The sequence below is a fragment of the Suricata suricatta genome, chromosome 2 (assembly GCF_006229205.1).
Source record: "Suricata suricatta isolate VVHF042 chromosome 2, meerkat_22Aug2017_6uvM2_HiC, whole genome shotgun sequence".
NCBI classification, from domain to species: Eukaryota; Metazoa; Chordata; class Mammalia; order Carnivora; family Herpestidae; genus Suricata; species Suricata suricatta.
The window spans coordinates 35,864,569-35,882,712 of NC_043701.1; the positions used below are offsets into that span (position 1 = coordinate 35,864,569).

General features: G+C 35.2%; 1 protein-coding gene across 1 annotated transcript in view; it reads left to right on the forward strand.

Annotated features, from left to right (window-relative positions):
* Positions 1–18,144, forward strand: part of BMT2 (base methyltransferase of 25S rRNA 2 homolog) — a 101,350-nt gene that overhangs the window by 37,205 nt on the left and 46,001 nt on the right. The gene's annotated exons all lie outside the window — the stretch shown is intronic.

Consider the following 18,144-nt stretch of genomic DNA (forward strand, 5'->3'; position numbering starts at 1 on the left):
CATTTTATCTCAGAATTGGTCATCTCTTTGTGCTTAAATTTTTATGTTTGCTGGGTTAAGAGTGTAAGTGACTTAAGGCACTTGTACATATTACTGAATGACTTTCCAGAAAAATCATCTAAATCCATTACTTCTGACAGTGTAAGTGTTCTTGTTGCCAAAGCTCATGAGCATGGGATATTTTTATTTTTTTAATTCTCTATTAATGTGATGGAATAAAATGACATCCCATTGTGTTAATATGCATTTCTAACAGGTACATAAAATAAAACACCATAAAATTAAAGAAAGGAAAATTTTATTAAATCAGGAAAATAAAATTTATGACATTCTAGTATTTGACATGGCAGAAACATGGCACACATGCTGCAATTACACTTTCCAAAATCCATGACAGATGAGGTAAGTGGATCTTTCCTACAGAGCCTGTACTTGGACTCAGAATCTTTTTACACAGCACGTAAGAAGCCATTGCCGACTGAACAGTATGAGAGAAGAACTCCTCTGCCATTTGTGTCCATTACCCTCGCTGTGCATAGGACCACAGTTTTGACTCTGAGTTTCTTAGCAGCTAGGGCTGTCTGTAGGACCATGTCTTTGTTTCCTTTTTTGAGAATTACTGTTGACGCCACTTGCTATCTCAAGTATTTATCAATTTATGTATTTATCAATTTGTACGATCTCTTTTCAGTACTCAGGATCTTGATATTTGGTTAGTTATTGGAGTAGGACTTAACATGCTTTGAGTGGAAGGACAGATGAATGGGGAATGGGTGGAAGGAAAGGAAGGAAGAAAAGACATATGTAGAACAGTACAATCACGTTTTTATAATTATCTACTTGGGACTTGGTTAACTGGTGGAAAGGGGAAAGGAAAAGGTGGTATCACTGAGTGAAAGGAAAGACTGTAAAGACTCTTATATGATTGCTACAAAACCAAGAATCTTACTGGAGGCCTTATCTCTATTCTGCCTTAGGATGTAAGATCCTGGACGTATTCTTAAAAGGTTTGTAACAGAATATAATACTAACGAAGACCTAATTAGATATACCAGTACCTGTTTGGGGAGTTCAGTTTATCATAATTAAATAGTGGTTTTGAATACCATTTTAATATTCTTTTTTTTCCCCCTTAAGTTTTAATTAGTTTAGTTTCTACTCAATTTTAGCATTCACTTAATTTATTTTCTTCAGCTTTTTATTTTTAATTTTTTAAAAAGGTTTATTAATTTTAAGAAAGAGAGGTCAGGGAGAGGCAGAGAGAGAGGGAGAGCGGCCATCAAAAGCAGGCTCTGCACTATCAGCATAGAGCCCACCGTGGGGCTCAATGATTAACCATTGGTGCCACCGAGGTATCCCAGGGCTTTTTAATATTGAAGGTTATTTTAGTAAGTAAAAGGGTTTATAGTGGTAAATAAGGAAGTTAAATGTCTTCTAAATGTAATTCCGTACATAAATTTAAAATTTTAAGTGTCTCAGTTGTGGTTTTCAATAGTGTTTTGCTTTTAGTTTGCAATGTATTATATATTAATCAAAGTATATATACAATTACAGATCTGAACCTGAAAGTAAAATTCTTCATTATTTTACTGAAATGTTAATAGAGTATAATTATGATTATACATATCAGATCTGGAGTTTTAGTAATATTATCAAGGTATTAAGTACCATTTAAAGCCATGTATATTATAGTGTTTTAAAGCTGTTTCTACAGAAACAATGTGTGTTACCAATTCCAAATTATAAAGTTTTCCTCCATAGATTTTCTTGGTTTAAAATAATGTATCTTAAAAAAATGAATAAGCTAACTGCAGATAACCCATGCTTATCAGTTGCTCCTTTCTAAAAAAGTTACAAAGACAGTTCCTTTCCCAGTTTTGGCACTGGCTCAGAGAATAAACTTGGGAAAATATCTAACAATCCTGAGTCTCCTTTTCTTTATAAAAATAATACTTTATAATCTTATAGCTATTTTTTAAAATATGGAAGAGCTATGTATAAAAACCCCAAAGCTCTGAGCTTCCCAGATAATGATCCAAAGTACTAGATGTTAAGAATGCAAGTAGTGAGGATTATATCAGTTCAAAACATAATTTGGATAACAGTTCAATTGACAAATCATCATGAAAATACCATGATGTTGAGTTCTGTAACCTGATTGTATGTAAAGGAAGACAATGACTACAAAATGTTTTCTGCCAAAAGAAATTCTATCCGGAGAGATTCTTAAAGTAAACGTGCTTCATTACTTACTAAAACATACAACATTCAAAACAAATTCTTTCTGTTGACCTTGGTTTATAAGATTCTTTTTTTTTTTTTCATTTTTAATGTTTATTTTTGAGAGAGAGAGAGACAGAGCATGAGTGGAGGAGGGGCAGAGAGAGAAGGAGACACAGAATCCAAAGCAGGCTCCAGGCTCTGAGCTGTCAGCACAGAGCCTGACATGGGGCTCAAACCCACCAACCGTGAGATCATGACCTATGACGAAGCCAGACACTTAACTGACTGAGCCACCCAGGTGCCCCTATAAGATTCTTAATGTAGTTCTGTGTACTGTGTGTTCTCAGCTATTAAACCTTTAACATCTAAAATAAGTTTTTATTTTAGTAACTAGAATTGAATCTAATTTGGTCTAATAAAAAATATAAAGCTAATGAGATTTACATGTGAAGTTATAGAAAGATAATTTAGGAAATGGAGTTTTCATTTTTTGTTTTAACTAGCAAAGTATAATTTTATAATGAATTACCTAAAACCCTCCCTGAAAGAAATATCAATGAATGTTACTCATTTTATGGGCGTGTCAGAGGCATGTGCTATGATGGTAATTTGGTGGTTATTAACAATCAACTTCTTCCATGTAACTTCTCCTTATCACTGCAATGTTATCTTTAAAAAATAAGTCTTCATGGGGTGCCTGGATAGCTTAGTAGGTTAAGTGTCTGACTCTTGGTTTTGGCTCAGGTCATGGTCTCAAGGTTTGAGTTTGAGCCCTGCATCAGGCTCTGCACTGACAGCATAGACCCTGCTTAGTATTTTCTCTCTCTCTCTCTCTCTCTCTCTCTCTCTCTCTCTCTCTCTCTCTCTCTCGTCTCTGTCTCTGCCTGTGTCTCTCTCAAAATAAATAAACTCAAAAAAAGTTTTAATCTAAATTCATGTGCTGTGAGAACATGTCCTTTTTATCAGCCCATTTACTTGTGCTTTTCTGGTAGCAAGCAATACATTCCCTTTTCTGCCTATCTCTTAAGTGCTGGTCCTGGGGCTCTCCCCTCTTCACACTTTAGCATATCCTCCCATGAAAGCTTAGTTTACTCCCATGGCTTTCTTTGGTTAACACATGCATGCCAGTGATTCCAAATCTGTATCTCCACTTCAGATGTCTTACCTGAACTTCATATATCCAGTTGCATACTAGACATCTTTGTATTTGTGCGACTGAGATATCATGACTGCACTAATTTTCTCCCCTCTCCTGCTCTCTGAACCACTCAAATCTGTTCCTTTTCCAGTGTTCCCTGTTTCATTAAATGTATCTGTATGCCCAGGCCAGAAACTTTATAATATTCTTGACTCCTTTCCTTCTGTAACTTCCCACATCGTTAGTCACCAAGTCTTACTCTCAGCTCTAAGTTCTCAGTATCTGAATTCTCAATATTATGTCAGTCTCTTATCTCTACCTTCGTCTCATAGCAAGGCTATTTCAGTAGTCTCTTACTTCTAGTTTTATTCCAATTCATTCTCCACAGTACAACTTGAGAATTTTTTCTGAAACCCAAATCTGATAATACCAACTCTCTTACTTAAAAATTTTCAGTGATTTCCCTTTTCTCTTGAGATAAAGTTCAAACTGCTATCATGACATGAAAAATCCTTCTTGATTGACTTTTCTCTCCCTCATTTTTCAGTACGTCTTCTTTCTAACTCCACAACTAAATAATATCAGTCTCCCTTTTATTCATGTCGAGCTCCAGCTCCTGCCCTGTTGTTATTCTTTCTGCCTAGAACATTGTCTCACAACCCCATTACTCATGCCTGTCACCTGAATAATTTACCGTTTATTCTTATAGTCTTTTTTTCTTAAAATTTTTAAACATTTATTATTTTTTTTCAGAGACAGATACAGAGCACAAGCGGGAAGGGCAGAGAGAGGGACACACACACACATTCCGGAGCAGGCTCCAAGCTGTGAGCTGTCAGCACAGAGCCAACATGATGTTCAATCTCACAAACCATGAGATCATGACCTGAACCAAAGTCAGACGTTTAACTGACTGAGCCACCCAGGCGGCCCTTTACCCATATAATCTTGAACATTCACCTCCCTCAGGAAGAACTTCCTTTACTTCTAGATTGACTTGGTATCATTAGTAAAGCCACATACTCTTCTAATACAGCAGGTCTGAAGGTATGGTCCATGGATCTCTAGGAGTCTCTGAGGCTCTTTGGGAAGAGCTGTGAATTCAATGTATTTCCACATTAAGAAACTTGCCTTTTTTCCTGTGGTCATCTGTACTGACAGTTCGAAAGCAAGGGGGATAAAATTGTTGACACCTTAGCACAAATCAAAGCACTGGCACCAAACTCTGTTAATAGTCATTGTATTCTTTACTGTGCACTCACAATTTTCAAAAAGGCCACTTTCACTAAGAGCTTGTCATTGAGGCGGGGTGCACCTGAGTGGTTCAGTGGGTTAAGTGTCTGACTCTTTAATTTCAGCTCAGGCCATGATCTCATGGTTCCTGAGATCAAGCCCTATATCAGGCTCTGTGCTGAAAAGTACAGAGCCTGCGTGGGATTTTCTGTGCCCCTCCCCTCCCTGCTTGTGCCCTCTCTCTCAAAAATAAATAAACTAAAAAAAAAAAGATTGTCATTGATGAAGCAACAAAGTTATAAATGTTATTAAACAACTCCCGAGCAATGGTAGCAATCAACTCTCTAACATGCCATGTGATGAGAAGTAAACAGAAAGTGCTTCTGCTGGATGCAAAATAAAACCATGATGTCATGATTATCCAAGTATTTTGTATCTAGCCAAACATTAGAAATTTGTTAAAAAAAAAAAAAAGGAAGCTACTCTTCTCACTAATTTTTTTAGAAAATAGATTTTTTTAAAAAGTATATGAGTTTATTGCTATTTTTATGAATAATTTTTAAAATTCTCAGCTATAATTTCTAATATAGTTAACATCAATAAATATAACACACATAAACAACAGTTCGTTGTGGTCTTCAGTAATTTTTAAGAGTGCAAAGGGATTCTAAGACTAAAAGTTTGAAAACCCCTGCTCTAACACATTGTATTTCCCTGATTCTGTTCATGGTTTGTCCTTCCTCTTAGACCACACTCTAAACTCTGTGTAGATAACATCCACACTGCTTGTGGATAACTCAGCTCCTAGCATAGTGTCAACACATATTAGGCCCCCAATAAATATTCCATTAAATTAATGAATTCAAAAAGCATGTGTTGATTATTATTACCTTGCATATCATTGAAAATGTGAGTCTAAACATAAAGTCTCTACATCAGAAAATAGATGTAGAAGTCTAATCTGCAATTGGGATTTTTTTTTTGATTGGTGGAATGACAATACTATCTGGATATACAGAATATTACCAGAATCAGTCTGGAGAAAGCTGGTAGAGTAAAAAAAGAAGAAAGTAAAAGCTTAATTATGGAACTTTAGGGAATGCTCACAAATAACAGGAATGAAAAGGAAGCTCCAGTGAACATAATTCAGAAGGATAATTATCAATAGGATACAGATTAAGAGGATTGTTCATTGGAAGTTTATAGAGTAATGATCCTCTAAGAGAAGCGTGAAAGTGAATAGAAGATTAAGATAAGGTATCTTTAGGGAAATTCAGATCAGTTCTACCCAAATGATTACAGTACACATTTTATTTTGTACTTATAAGTTTATAGAGTAAATTTTTTATTACCTTGGATCACTGAAATAAGAACTTAACTGCATCTATCTTTAATGTGAATACAACAGCATTAACAAAATTAGGGAATGGGGAAGAGTAGCACTTGACTAAAGCCAAGGAAGAGAAGTGTGCGTGCGTGTTTGTGCGTGTGTGTGTGTGTGTGTGTGTGTGCGTGTGTGTGTGTGTGTAGTTGTGGGGGTTGAAGAACAAATCATGTTTTTGTGCTACAACTTCAATCATCACCTCCTTCTTATCTTTAGTAGGATCACTTTCTTAATAAACCACGTCCTATTTAGTACTTCTCCAAAAGAAACATTTTTCTTAAAGGCTCTGCTCTTAATTTCTTATCATTTGTAGATAAGTCTGGTCCATAATTTTTTTCTTTAATTTCTTAAAATTACTAATCATACTAAGAGAATGGATTTTCCTTTAGTTAATGCCATTCTGTATAGTTAATTAGAATAATTTGGTTTCTTGGTATTAAACTTCAGAGAACATTTACTAATTTTATATGGGGTGTTGGGAGAGTGATGCTACTTATGTTTTGCCTTTTTTTATTAAATCACGTGCATTTTGATAAATATAACTCATTCTTCATCACAGTATTTTGCTATGGAAGTGTCAGAATACTGCTGTAGTAACTTTTATGATTAAGGATAGGCCTACGCAGATTTTTACTAGGGATGCAATATGTATAATACCAGTCCTAAGAGATTTGAGATCAATCTGGGTACATTTCATGCTGGAGTATACTGAACATAGATGGATACATCTGACCTAGACAATGAAGACTAATACTCAGTTGTTAAAAGGGGAAGTCAGGGGCGCCTGGATCACTGAAATAAGAACTTAACTGCATCTATCTTTAATGTGAATACAACAGCATTAACAAAATTAGGGAATGGGGAAGAGACTTGACTAAAGCCAAGGAAGAGAAGTGTGCGTGCGTGTTTGTGCGTGTGTGTGTGTGTGTGTGTGCGTCGGTTGAGTGTCTGGCTTCAGCTAAGGTCATTATCTCACAGTTTGTGGGTTTGAACCCTGTGGTGGGTTCTGAGTTGACAACTCAAAGCCTGGAGCCTGCTTTCTGTGTCCCTCTGTCTCTGCCCCTTCTCCTCTCTCACACTCTCTCTGTCTCACAAAAATAAATAATTATTTTTTAAAAAGTTTTTTATATGAATAAAAGGGAAAGTCAGTTAAGACAAATTTTAACTGGTGGAATGTTTGACCATCAATTTGTACAATAATTTTTATTTTGTTACCCTGCCTATCAGTAGGGTGACCCTATGCCATGGTTTGTCTTGTACAGTGCTGGTTTATGCTTATTAATAGTGCTTCCTTTTATTTTCAGAAGTGTCCAAGTTTCGACTATATGCTATATGATGATCCTGCCTATAAAACACAGAACTTACCATGTAACTGTAGCTTTGTTAGAAATACACAGTAAGGGGGCGCCTGGGTAGTTCAGTCAGTTAAGCATCCGGCTTTGGCCCAAGTCATGATTTCACAGCTTGTGAGTTTGAGCCCCGCATCAGGCTCTCTGCTGTCAGCACAGAACCCACTTTGGACCCTCTATGCTGCCCCCCTCTCTGTTCCTTCCCTACTCACATGGTTTCTCTCTCTCTCTCTCTCTCTCTTTCACAAAAACTAATAAATTTTAAAAAATTAAAAAAGAAATACACAGTAAGAAGGGATAGATTTAGATAATAGACATAAGAGATAAGTAAAAGGATAGTATGACTTAGCTGATGACTTGGGGAGAATTGGGCAATTTTTTTTCATGACTTAGAAGAGCAGGCAAACAGAAAAGAGAGAGACTATTGGAATTGAAAACAGACATTCAGTCTGAAAATCTAAGTGAAAGTGAAAGAAATACTCGTGCCCAGTAGAATGAGGTATCACATGGCCTCAGCAATCAGAGCACCAGTCATTCAAAAAAATATTTGCTGAGTCCTGCTGAATTTCTTTCTAGCTCTCCATGTTAGGTAACATGGAAAATAGAATAAGAAAGGTAAGATTTTTTAAAACATAGCACGATTCTAAGGGAGGTAAATATGTAAATATGTAAAAGTACCAGGTGGCTTAGTTTACATTTAATTCTTCAACTGCATATGTTTATATTTATTACTAATGGTTGCTTAATAGTAAATGTAGTTTGTAAGTGTAAGGTGTTATTAGAGCAAAGCTGTAATTTTCAAAGTTTTGCTTTTAAATATTAATATTAGTCAAATAATGGATTTGTTTGCATTTTAATTGAAACAAAGTTCTGCTGAGTGTAGGGGAAAAAAGATCTTGTGCTTTTGAGAATCATTGTGCCATGTTTTATCATTTTCCCATTGAGGAGTATTATTCAGAAAAGTTTTGATACATGCAAATCATATTACAGTAGCAAGGAAAAATATGTGAAACAGACTAATTTTACTTGCTCTCAGTGTACTAAGTGGCATTATGCTTGTAGACTTAGAACAGGTAGTTCCTTTTCATACATATAGTATTCCTGAAAAATGAGTCAAATGAAATCATGTAAGAGTTGGACTTTTAGAAAAGGGTTTTTATTTCCATTCTCTTAAAAAAGAGAATTCTTAATTATTCGTCATGCTTTAAGCAGAATTAATGACAGTATATTTCTAGTATATGTGCTCTGTAATAATTATAAAATTGAATATACAGTTTAATTTTAGCTTCTCAATTATATATCCAGTTGACATAAAATTGAAAGGTTAAAAATTCACTGCATTAAACAGGCTTAATGAATTTTATCTTATCTCAGTTTAACTAAAACTGATAACTTAGTTCCTTATCACTGGCATTTTAATTTTCCCATTATTTATATGTAATAATGGACATGCAATAAATTGGGTTTGACCATGGCATATGTAGGGGAAAACACGAATCCCAGATTTTAAAATATCTTCATTTCATGTTATTAACAGACTCCCTACTTTATTTATAATTTCATTCTATTAAGAAAGTATAATTGTAACATTGTTTGTAAGCCATGGTTTGGGGGGAGGGGGGAGTGAGGATAAATTTGAAGGTTGCTGTTAACTATAAAACAAAGAAAGGAATTTTAAAACTCTTCTGAGAGCTAGTACTCATGACTAGGCAGGATTTCTTGTTTGAGACCTAGAAGGAAAAAGAGGGTTAGTGTCTTTTGGCTCTCTAAACCCTCTACAATGAAGTTTATGGAGAAGCTGCTATTTAAAGAGATACAGCAAGAGCTGAAACTCTATAATCAGTGTAAGAGCCGCCTTCTTGGGTTTTAGCCCATTCCTACTTGACCTCTTCTGTTTCACCAGGCAGCAGTTGTTGTAGCCACAGGTGGCTGACCATTTGAGCTCATTCCCTTCCTTCTCTCGCTCTCTCCATTCTCTGCTTCACTTGGCCTCGGGAGACTACCTACCTGTGGATCCGCCAAAGTCAGCTGGCTTCTCTTTAGATTAGTTACAGTGTTTCACAGAATTATTAAATGATTTCCTTGTTGAAGTGGTATTCTTCATGTAGTACTATATATTCTGTTGAGTATGGTTCCCATTCTTCAGTTCAGCAGTACTTAGAGGAAGACATGTGAAAATAATTGATAAAACATTTTCAGTATATAGCTGTTACCTGAATTATTTTCCAGCTGTGTAAGTTTAAAGACAATAACTTTGGCTTATTTATCATTGATGCCCATGGAATACCTGGCACATAAATACTCAGTATATATTTGAATAAATGAAAGAAAAAATGTGGGAACTATTGAATAATCTAATATAGAATGTTTGAGGGTAATTGCTTTATTTCTGGAGAATATTTTTAAGAGCATGGCCTTAAGAACTTAAGAGATAAAATGTGAACTTCTGATGGAAACCTGTTTGAAATATGTAAGTTGTCAAAGAACCTTGGATTCTTGCCTACCTCAGTTTTCCAAAATAGTTTTTAGACTTGGAAGATACAGTTACATGTGTTAATTTTTATCTAAAGTAGCAGTGATAAAGGTCACAGCGTAGAACTTTTAAACAATAAATGTGAGTATAGAGTAGTTAGGTATTTCAAAATGACATTATTTCACCTCATTCAGTCACTAAGCTTCTAGGCAATATTTATTTACTTTAAGAACCATTTAGGGGCGCCTGGGTGGCTCAGTTGGTTAAGCGTCCAAATTTGGCTCAGGTCATGATCTCATGGTTCATGGATTTGAGCCCCACATCGGGCTCTACAGCCTGGAGCCTGCTTCAGATTCTGTGTCTCCCTCTCTCTCTCTGCCCCTTCCCTACTCATGCTCTGTTTCTCTCTGTCTCAGTAATAAGTAAACCTTAAAAACAAAAAAAACATTTAGGAGCACCTAGGTGGCTCAGTCTGTTAAGTGTCTGACTTTGGCTCAGGTCATGATCTCATGGTTCATGAGTTTGAGCCGCATGTCAGACTCTTCTGACAGCTCGGAGCCTGGAGCCTGCTTCAGATGGTGATTCCTTTGCTCTCTGCCCCTCTGTGGATTGTGTTCTCTCTCACTTTCAAAAATATTTAAAAAAAAATATTTTTTAAATAAGAACCAAAATATCAGTACTGTTATGGATTAACTCTAGATTGATTTGCATGCATATTCTCAAAGGTAGAAACAAATTTGAAAACCTGGGAAAGTCTGTAGTTTGATAGGATTCACAGAATTCAAGTAAATTAATCCAGTCTATCATAAAGTCGCAAGAGAACCTGTGTCTAAGGCCAGGTTGAATCATAGTTAAGAACTTAAAAGTGTCAGAGAATTCTAAAAGCATTAAGTTGTTTACTTAGTTACTGGCCCAAGGGGCATCATAATCTTTCTTTCTGCTGTAATTTTACAAACTGTTGTACTACTGTATACACAGTTCCTGAGCACAGATATTACAGCTCTTTCATTCTCTGCTATAATTCTGGGGCCTATCACAGTAAACTTTACATATAAATGAGCCTCGTCAATAAGTGAACGAATGAATTCTCTGTTAGAAGGAACTGTAGAATTAATTTTAAGCAAACCCTCCAATAGTACCAATCCCTTGATTAATTTGACTATGACTTTAGAACAGAAATGACTTAATTGAAATGGGAAATAGAGGCTAGAAATGGAAAATTAAGAATACAGTTAGCCCTTGGACAATGTAAGTTTGAACTGCATTGGTCCATTTATATGCAGAATTTTTGATAAATACTTACAGTGCAATAAATGTATTTTCTCTTCTTTATGATTTTCCTTAATTATGTTTTCTGTAGCCTGCTTTATTATAAGAATACAGTATATAATACATATGCAAAGTACACGTTAATAGACTTTATCATTAAGGCTTCTGGTCAACAATAGGCTATCAGTAGTTAAGTTTAGGGAGAGTCCAAAGTTATATGTGGATTTCCAACTTCCGGGGGGGCGGGGGGGGTTGGTACTCCTAACTCCTGTGTTACTCAGGTGTTAACAGTATTGTTTCCTTTGTTGTCTTTTTATCCCTAGAATATCTTTTCAGTTCTCTGTGTCATTAAGATTATGTTGGCCCAAAGTATTTAGAGTAGGATGGAGCCATAAATGCAACTGGTTATAGATGATCCCAAGAAGAAAAACAAAGAATTAAAATGTTAGAAGTAAACGAAGGTTCTAAAAAGGAGGGAGGTGGGGCTTCATACCTTCAGAAAACACCGATAATCTAATATCTTTGTACCACTTGACTTCTTACCCTTGTTAATGTAAGAAAATATATCCAGTTTCAGCCAACTTGTATTTAAACACCACGAATAAGGATGACATCAGATTAAGTAGTTACCATGGAACCAGGGCCTCATATACAACAGTGAAGAGAAGGAAACAAAAAGGGAAGTGGAGAATTTTTAAAGCATAACAGATTAGAGACCTTAAATAAGAAGACAGAAGAAGGGGCAGATAGATAATAACAAAATATTATAGTGAGAGAAAAGACCAAGTAAAACGTAACCACTAATTCCAGAAACATAGGCATATTTATTGTAGAGGCAATTTTCTACATCTATAAAAATTATTAATAATCATGATGAATGACCCTATTGTCAAGAAAAGGCTATATTCAGTAAGTCATTTTTAAGAAGATAGATAAGTCTGTAATAACTCTTACAAGATTTCCATTACATGAAACACATTCTCACTCAGGCACTAGTTCCTTGCCCTTAAAGAATCAGAAAATTGTGAGTCATTAAGAAGTACCGAAGTGGAGGTTGTCAATAAGTTGTTTGTCATAAATAATAACAGATGAAATAGTTGAAATAGTATTTTTAAATACCTTAATTGTAATAGCTTCCCTGTAATATTAATTGATATCTCAAGACACAGTCACTTAGAATAGAGTCATTAGTTAATATAAATCTACATTTCAGGTAACTTTATAATTTTGAATTTTTCCAACTTTTTGCCAGGTCTGATACAGTCAATTTTTGCTTTAGTATAGCTAAAAAGTGTTTTTCTAGGATAGAAATGTCAGATCTGTTGGGATTTTTTTTTAATTCCCTTGTATTTGCATTTTTACATTATCTTCAATCTTTAGTTTCTTTGCCAGGAATTTTAATAAGGTACTCTTTCATGGGGCTTAGTTTAAAACTAGTAATTCGGTCTGTCTGTTCACATACTTGTGAGCAAGGAAGCTCCGTGTGTATGCTGCTAGCCAGCAAAGAGGAGAGAGATGCCACTGTCGTTCCTCCATGTTTGAAACTCCTTTTCATCCCTCAAGTAATCCTGCACAACTATAGGAAAAGTGATCACTAAACACAGACACTCCTAGGGGCTGTGTATTAGAGTTTTCCAGAGGAACAAAGTGGGTGGGTGTGTATATAGAGACAGAATTTATTTTAATTAAAAAATTGGCCTCTGATGGTGGGGGCTAGTAAGTCCAAAATTTACAGGGTAGGCCATGCAAGAGGTGTTGTTGCAGCTTGAGTCTACAGGCAGTCTAGAGGCAGAATTTCCTCTTCTTCAGGTAACCTCAGTCTTTATTTTTTAAGTTTATTTATTTTGAGAGAGCATGTACACACACGTGCACAGAGGAGGGGCAGATAGAGAGGGAGAGAATCCCAAGCAGGCTCCACAGTGTCAGCCCGGAGCCTGATGCAGGGCTCCATCTCACCAACCAGGAGATCATGACCTGAGCCAAAAAAAATCTAGACCTGTATGCCCAACCCAACCAACTGAGCCACCCAAGTGCCCTTCGGTCTTTTTTCTGTTAAGCCTTCAACTTAAATTATACAGGTTAATTTGCTTTACTTAGTCTGCCAATTTAAATGTTAATGTCATCTTTAAAAATACTTTCATAGTAATCTCTAGTGTTTAACCAGATATCTGTGTGCTGTGGCCTAGTAAAGGTAACATAAAAATAACCACAGAGTGTCAATGTCAATTTATGTATCAGTAATACTTAATTTGTTATTACAGAAATAAAAATCACAGGTCAATAGAAATTTTGATACTGGCTTCCTCTACAAACAGATGATTTTATATTTTCTCCAGTTTTAGGAACACTGTAGTGGATGTCCTTTACGAATAGCCTTACTTGTTAACGCTTAAAGAAAACACTTACGAATGTTTCATTAAAGTATATGAGCTCTCAGAAGTAAATCCCTGACATATAATAAAACATCATTAATTTGAAATTCATGGTTATTAACATCTCATCAAAAATTTATCTTTGCTATAACTGAAAAAAGGATTTTTAAAAAAATAAATAATGTAAGAAGTATTATAGTTGGGATATTTAAACATTTTAAAATGAGAACTTCAGACTTTGTTTTTTAAATGTCTACAATGATTTTTAAGTCAAGTTCTTTAATGATGTTACCATCTCAAAATTACTGTTACCTTTCATTTGCATGTATGTTTTTACATTGGTGCTCATAAAGTGTATATATATTTTTTCACTGGCAGAGTAAATATAGTATCTGCTGTGGTCTTCGTTTTTAACAGTTGTATTATATAATTCATCAAACTCATGTTTGATACCTTCTGTCATAGTGTCCTTAAAATTTATAGTACCTACATACTCATAGCATTGCCTGTTTTATCCCATCCATACCAGGCATCACACAGGTGACCTTCCTTTCCCACTTACTCTGGAGGCCCAGTGTTTGTTCACCTTCCACTCTGACCCTGACAAGCTCATCTCATTGGAGGAGCCATAGTTGTTACAATAGGTTACTAGCAGTGTGTGCTGGTGTTTGCACATATTTGTTCAGCCTAGTTTCTTCTCTGGGCTCTGGAAAGCCTCTCAGGGCAGAACCAGGTTGGACCACTGCATTCAGTTGTTTAATTTGTAAAGTAATACAGTATCTTAATATTTTTGTTATTTGAAGGTTATCTTTTCTCTAAATCACAAAAGACACCATATAGACCAGCACAGCTCAGAAATTTTATCATTTTCCATTGTCATTGGTGTGACAATCATGTATGTAAACTTTATTTTGATTAAGTACAAACTAATATTTTTGTAATTTTTGCAGTCTGCAACTTTATTTTTTGAGAAGAGAGCAGGGGAGAGGGAGAGAGAGAGAGAATCTTAAGCAGGCTGCACACCCAGTGTGGGGGTGTGGGGGGGACGGGGAGTCCCGCATGGGGCCTGATCACACAACTGTGACATCATGACCTGAGCCAAAATCAAGAGTCTGAAGCCCAATCGACTGCGTCACCCAGGCATCCCATAGTCTGCATAGTGTGGGTTAATATTAATTGGCTTTTAGCATTTCCCTCATTTACATCATTTTTCCATTTATATGTAAAAGTACCTATTCATAAGAACTTCACTGATGTGTAGTGGCCATTGTTATACAGTTACAATGATCACCGTGATGGTAACACTAAGAAAGTTGTAAGAGCAGGAATCTGGGCATTCCTGTGAAGCCATGGCTGAGAGCTTTTCACTCAATCCTTTATACCCCTCTCTAATCTCTGCATATGGAGTTTCTGGGTTATCTGTTCAGGTTTTTTTTTTAGGTGTTTTGCTTAGAAACTAGATCTCCATGTCATTTCCCATGAAAATTCTATTACCAACTCAAAAGTTTCCCAGAGATATTCTGTAAAATAGGTAATACATCATTGAAAAGGGAGTTTGTCAGCAAAATAAATTTTGGAAAACATTAATATAGATTAAATTGACTTTCTTAATTACACTGCCTGCACTCCAAAAAGAGAATATATTTCCCACACTCACTAACATTGACAAAGACACACCTTGGAAGACTATTTCATGAAATAGACTTTGGGAAAAACCATCTCTTTAATCATTAAGCCCATGAGCCAATGACACTTGTTTTCTCTTTTCCTTGTTAAAGCTTGACTTCATCTATTTCGTGCAGATTATTTAGAACATAAACAACTTTTACTCACCACATTTAAATCTCCCTCCAATACATTTTTTTATGCTAGGTAGTAAGAATGTGCTGCTAAATAAATGATTTTCTGATCAGAGTCAGAAAAGCTGTCTATTTTTATCGACTTTTTCTGCTGTTTCTTGAAATGATTGAGACAAAGGACAGTTGGAATTAATGATTTTTAGGTGATCCAGGGTATCTAGTAATTACTTGTCATCTATAAGCTCTAAAAGTTGGCTTTAGAAAGCTTCATATATATTTGACTCATGAATTTAAGGCATGGTAGTTATTTATACATTGACTCTAAATTTGCATTTTCATCTGGTGTTTTTTTCCTCAAAAAGATATGAGATAGAAATCTATTTTTCCCCTTCCCCTACTTCAAACCAGCAGGGTGAATAAGGCGTAGATCATTGATTTTGACCATTTTACCATAGAAACTTTTTTTAGAAGAAACTTTTCATGGTCTGATCGAAGTTGTAGCCTCCCAGTTTCTCCCATGTCTGCCTTTGTTGTCTTTTGGTTGGACTCTAGAAAAACCTGCAGCTCTGTAGAAAGCCCTTTGTAAAAACCACTATTGTAAACTACACACTTGGGTAAATATTGCCAGGTTCTCTTAGGTAATGAATAAAAAATTTTACTTAGAGTTTGCATCTCCCTCTTAATATGTCTTAAGAAGTTTAAGATGCTGTTGTTGATACTGGCAGCATACCAGAGAGAAAATTATGTGGGAAATAAAATCCTATATTTCCTTATTAAACTACTTAGCCAAGCAGGGTGGGACTTGAGGGGGAAAGAGTAAAGAAATATGATCTTGTACTGTAATTGTTTTTGGAAAAGAGAACAAAGACCATATTGATAAAAAACAACTCAGAAAATTTAAATAGAAAGTTATTTGAACAGGCTATACCTTTTTGCATATATTAAGGCTTTTTCTTAACACTTCTCTATCATGTGAGGAAGGAAAAACTATCAAATGAAGTTAGAGTATGAATTCTTGAGTTTTAAAAATGTTTTCAAATAATGAAATTTTTAGATTCCCTAGATATATTTTTATAAAGAAACCAAAAAATGATAATTTACTGAGGAATATAAGTGAACATTTCCAAGAGGCATTAAGATGTAGAGGATGTGTAGCAGATAACTTTTTAAGACAGATTTTATTTTCTAATCAGTGTGTTTTATTACCTGACAGAATGTTAATGAAGAGAGGTAGTATAGATATGCTGAAAATAGAAACCAGTCTAATAGTATTTCAGTTGTTGAAAATAAGTTGTCCTTTAGTAAGTCATTTGATTCCTAATAACCTCTTGACCTGTTACATAGAAGTAAGAACTAATTATACTTTTTAATAATATGATCCAGGGATATAGACTGTGTACTTGAGTTGTTGGGAGTCCAGAAATTTTTTTCTAGGCAACTTAGGCAAGTGTCTGGAAAGAAGGGAGCCAGAAAGGAATGTGCTTGGTAAGTTTTCTGCTTTCATGAAGACCACCTGTGCTCCTTAAAATTTAACTCCATGAGGTATCTTTTCATATTTAAAATAAATCTGCATTTTACTTAAGGTAGTTTAATGGTTTTTGTTCCTTGCAACTAAACTATACTAGATCAAAACAGTGAGTATCCCTGTCTTCATTATCCCTTTGTATGGAAACTCAGATGATCCAAGTGAAGTCTATGAAACCCACTGAATTGTATCAAAATGTGATTGGTGTGTCATATGTGCATTGTTTGTAGGGGGGTGAGGAGCCATGGATTTCATCAGATACTCAGATAAGTCTGTTACTCCACAAAAAGATAAGGGACTACTGGTAAAGAGCATGGAGGCCCCTGCCTCAGAAGTGAGAGTCCCTTACTGTTCTGTCTCCATGTTGAGGTGAAGACAACCTTTGGTTTATTATCTTGGGATCTAACAGTGCCATGGTTATGCCAGTTTATATCCTGTATCTGGCCTATTGAAAGGGAGCTCCTTAGAGCTTTGCTGCCATTAGATATATAATCTGATAGATATTTATAAAATTTGGTCCTTAAATAAAATTCACTAGGTAGTAATTTTTTTTCTGATAAGTCTTAATTTTTATTTAATTATTTCCAGCTGGAAGTTGATATAGACAAGTTTGATTCAGGCAAGAGAGTGGTATTTTATTCTCTCAAGAATTGATCTAAAATTTAGAATGGCCTTTGAAGGTCATCTACTACAACCCTTTCATTTTATACATAAGAAAACTGAGGTGCAAAACAAGATGAAATTTCTCAGGTTACTTTTTAGTAAAGCATGAGTAAAGATGGTGTTCGTTTGTTATCTGTTTGCAGATCATTTTTTATACCAGACTTTTAATACTGTTATTTTTTCTTGCTTTTTGTTTTCACTTTTAATTCAAGTACAGTTAACGCACTGCATTGTATTAGTTTCAGATGTATAGTATTGCAGTTCAACACTTAGATATATTACTCAGTGCTCATCCTGATGTATAAGCTTAATTCCATTCCCCTATTTCACCCGTCTTCTCACCCACCTCCTTGCTGGCACCGGTCACCTTATTCTCTTTTAACTATAGTTAAAAGAGTCTGGTGCTTTGTTTCTACTTTGTTCATTTTGTTACCTAACATCCATATATATGTGAAATCATATGGTATTTCTCTGACATATTTTGCTTAGCATGCTGTTGCTAATGGCAAGAGGTTTTTTTTTCCCCCCTGTGTAATATTGCTTTGTATATATATACCACATCTTTCTTTATTCATTCATCTATTATGGACACTTGAGTTGCTTTGATATGTAGGCTATTATAAAGCTGCAATAAAATTAGAGGTCTTTTTCTTTCTTTTTTTTTTAATAGTTTATTGTCAAATTGGTTTCCATACAACACCCAGTGCTCTTCCCCA